A 4508-nucleotide genomic window follows, 5' to 3' on the forward strand; every position below is an offset into this window, starting at 1 on the left:
AAAGAGTAAAGCAATCAAAAAGCTGGAGGACTCAATCCACATCCAATACTCTTGGTGAGGTGTGGCTGGACCAGTAAGCAGAGGAAGGGAAGATGTGGTCTGAGTGGGCTTGTCTGTGTGAGGGATTTGGGAAGTGGAGCAGTTCGAGGTGGTGATAAGATCCGGGGTGGGATCACGTGTACCTCGGGAAGCTGGGAAGAGTGAAGAATAATGAGTGAGGAAACTTCAAAACACCTCACATTAATCTGTTCTTAAGATATCTCAGTGCTTACTTAGGTTTATCTGAACCTCCCTCTACAAAGAAGGGTGCACAACTGTGCATCCAGAGCTGACTAAGGGGTGGGCCAGCCTGGCAGCTCTCCAGGCTTCCATCTATAACGGCTGCTAAATCATTGTTGGAACATTAATCATGGTTGGAAATGTAAGGGTGTAAAGGATGTCCTGGTAAGCATAACCCTTCTCAGGGGAATGACAGTGGAAAGGTTCTCCAGCGTCCTCTCTCCGCAGTGGCTCTACTCTAGTAACAACAGTCTGTCATCTCTTTCCAGAGGGAGTTGGGTCAATTTAATTACATTTTGCAGAATGGGGCATCAAAGTTTGGAGCCAGGATTTCTTCAGAAAAATAGCGGAAAGGATGATTGTTTCCATAAAACTTCTACTACTTTTGGTGTTTAAAATTATTAGTTTTAAAGACCACCAAAAAATTCTATACCCCCTCCCACCACCACCTCTGCCAACATATGTTCTGAACCAACAACGCTTCTGGATTGCACGTTTGCTCTCTCAGTCACTCTCTTTGACAAGTTTTTAAATTGGGTTCCCAGTGAAGACAAGAAGAACCTAACGATACCAGGAAGCCTCGTTCATGAAGGCTGGAGAAGTCGAGAGCTCTCAGACTACTCTGGGAGTCATTCCTGCCGTCTCTTAGTGCAAACAAAGAATGCAAATTTACCAAGTCGTGCTTCATCAACAATCTTCAAAGGCAGCAAACGGAAGCAGACTACGGTAGGAAAGAAGCATCTTTGCTTTGAATCCTCTCATCCTTCTTAATGAGGAAGAGATGGCATCACCTTTTAGACTAATGTGAACACTGGTTTTACTTCTTTTCCAAGTTTGGGTCTTTCTGACCTATAATTTTAAAAAAGTTTTTTCTACATTTGACTTCCTGGATTTTTTTAAAAATGTGAGGCTACCTGTATATGACTCTTATCTCTAGTTATCTTACCACATCCTTGTTTAAGCAACAAAGTCTAAAGCACACTGTTTGTCTAAGTTGTGTCATGGAAATTTATCTCTGTTTTCTTTTGAGGCAGCTGTGATTATTATGGAGAAATCTGAGCATGGAGTAAAAAGAACAGGTTTGAATCTCAGCTCCTATTGTTACCATCAACGTGAGGGTAAGGCATTTTTACACCTTGTGTTAGTCCCCATTTCATCCCTTGGAAGAGAAAGGTGGCTAAAAAAAAAAAATTCTTGACAGTGATTGAAGAAGTTACCCATTTGAAAATGCCCATGACTTAGAAATGTTCCTTAAACTATTTTCAATTTTTTTTTCATTTTAGACAGTGAATTTAGAGAAAACTTATTTGCTTCACCCATTTTATGTGCTATTAATCACCTTGTGTGCATTAATAGCTAGAGACTGAGATGGTACAATCAAGTAGACAGAGTTGTCATTAGGGATTTCAGGGAGAAGGCAAATGCGTCCTCAGCGTCTGTGTGAGGTGTGTGATCTTGCTACTTTTATACAGAACGTAACCAGTTTCCTGAGAATTAAACAAAGCAGTAGTCCTGATTTTTTCCAATATGAGATTCTTTTTGTTTCTGATGAGCCTTATCAAATGACGTATTCCTTCAATGTCCTCCTGAGAGTGGAGAGTAATTCTGTATAGAGATGACCACAGTCTCAGCCCAGAAAAGAACAGGGGGAATGGTGATAATCCTGTGTATTTATCTATTCATTCTCTCTGAATAAAATTACTACACTAGCCAAAATAGGGGTGTGTGTGTGTGTGTGTGTGTGTGTTTGGGAATGATAAGAAAAGAAAGAGAAGAGATAAAAAAGAAAAGAGTTACTCCTCTTTTAGAGATTATGCCTAAGAAAGTAACTGAGAGAACAGGAACAATGCAGAGTATTCAAGAGACAATGTGGTCCAGACCGGCCCACGTGTGTGTTGCGATGGTGCACACGTTATGAGTGATCTGTGTCTTGTGGAGTCAGTCAGCAAACTCTTCTAGAGAAAATACATACTGGATAAACCTATAAAAGGGAGGATGATATGGGTTGTGAGAGAGATTTTCAAATAGGCATCCTGGGGAAAAGACTGAATGTGTAGGGACATAAGCAGAGCTTTTTGCTGGCAAAGAGAAGTGATGAGAGAGAGACAGAGGCAGAGACTGAGACAGAGGAGTGACGTGATTGGAGAGTTAGAGAAGATACAGTCAACGGAGGACCTTTTGTGGTTTGTTCCTGGCGGGGGGAGAGGCAATGAACCTGCTGTTTCTGAAGCTCCTGCCAAGCTCATCCCAGCTAACACCATCTGGGCTCAGCCTTAGGGTGATTACGATGAATGATGCTACCCACTTGCCCAGTGCAAGTGCTAACAAATGCCAGGTTGTTCCGTTTGTCAGACCACACAAGGAAGCATGAGTACTGTCAATATATATTTTTTTTCAAAAGGGAGAAGCAGAAATCTGGGAAGGCGATAATAAATCTCCTAATCCAGTGGCATCTCTGAAATGTTTTTAAAGAAGAACATGCAACTTGTATCTTTAGCTATCTCTTGCACATAGAGAATATTATCTTTTACTGGCAATTGGGTGCTATTATCAAAACATACCTATAATGCATATGTCATGGAAGATTTGGAATAATCTGTATTGACGTTAATGAAAAAGTTTCCTTTCTCCCAGAGCATCTGCCTTCACCCAGCATTTCTCTGCCAGCAACGTGCTCTTTTCCACAGCCGAAGCATGCTATCTGTGCCAAGCTATCTGCCAAATCTTTCCTTTTCCTTTTTTTTCCCCTCCCTTCCTTCCTTCCTTCCTCCCTCTTTCTTTCTTATCATTTGTTCCCCAGGCAATTTATTCTTTATTGTTCAGTTCAGTCCCTCACTTCTTTCCCTCTTCCTCTCTCCTCCCCTTCTCTCTTCTCCTTTCCATCCCCTCCCCTCCCTTCCAAATTACTTAGTCTTGTAATTATGAACTTTCCTGCTCCAGGTGTGACTCTGATGGGAGACAGAGAAGGCTGACTGGGTTTTTAAAGCCTTGGTCCTCTTGGATAAAACCTTTTTTGGATACCCAACTTGATCTATATTTCCACTTTAACCTTCACATTCTGTATTAGTCAAGTTTCTCCAGAGAAACAAAACCAAACAGGAATACCTTATCTTATCTTATTGATAGAGACTTACTGTGAGGAACTGGCTCATTCTATTATGGAGGCTAAGTCCCACAATTTGCTGTCAGCAAGCTGGAGATCCCAGAAAGCCAGTGGTAAATTTCTAGTCCAAGTCTGATGGCCTGAGAAGTAGGGGAGCTGATGGTGTAAGTCTCAATCCTAAGACAGGCGAAGGCCAAGACGGATGTTTCAGCTTAAGCAGGAAGGCAGAGAGGCAAATTCTCCCTTCCTCTGCTTTTTATTCTACATAGGCCCTCAAAGGATTGGGTAATGCCAACCCACACTGAGGAGGGCCACCTGCTTTACTCAATCTACTGATTCAAATGCCAGTCTCATCTGGAAACACTCTCACAGACACACCCAGAAATATTTAGCCAAATATCAGGCACCCTGTGGCCCAATCAAGTTGACACATAAAATTAACCAACACGCCTTCATAGTTCTGGGTCAGGCCCACCCAGATCTTGCACCCTGACTTGGCTCCTGAAATTCCAACTCAACATATTTGTAGTTAGTTTACCCATTTGCCTGGCTCCGGAATTCAATGGACACTGAAGATGCTGTCTGACCCATGAACAACTCAGAGCGGGTATCACTTCCTGTTTTGTGGACACACTCCAAATACCATGAACTCTAAAGATTTGTTTATTTTGAGCAATCATTTCATGCTATTGATTCATATTAAACTTGTGATTATGTAAACATCAGATTTCTTTTTACCAATATAAGTCAGTATTGCACATAGCTTTTTAAAAATAATAATTCATAGAGCTATAGAGCCAGGGGTTATTAGAGAATATGTCATTGAATGTATTTAATACTGTCATCCCATTTTATTAGACTGGAAACCCAAGCAAACTAAGATCATACTTTGTTATCGATGGAGCCAGGGCTAAGTGCTAGTTTCCTAACTTAAGATGCTTTACGGACTATGGAGCAGACCTTGAAACTTGCTTCCACTTTCTTTCTCAGGCTCTGCTTTCAGAAAAAGATACTACGTTCCATAAGAAGAATTCTGGAGTAGTGGTTGCAGCCATGGTCTGCCGGGTCTAATCAATCAGGTATGTAGCCTCAGCCTTGCCACTTACTCGTTGTGTGTTGTTGGGTA

The sequence above is a fragment of the Vicugna pacos genome, chromosome 2 (assembly GCF_048564905.1).
Source record: "Vicugna pacos chromosome 2, VicPac4, whole genome shotgun sequence".
Lineage (NCBI taxonomy): Eukaryota > Metazoa > Chordata > Mammalia > Artiodactyla > Camelidae > Vicugna > Vicugna pacos.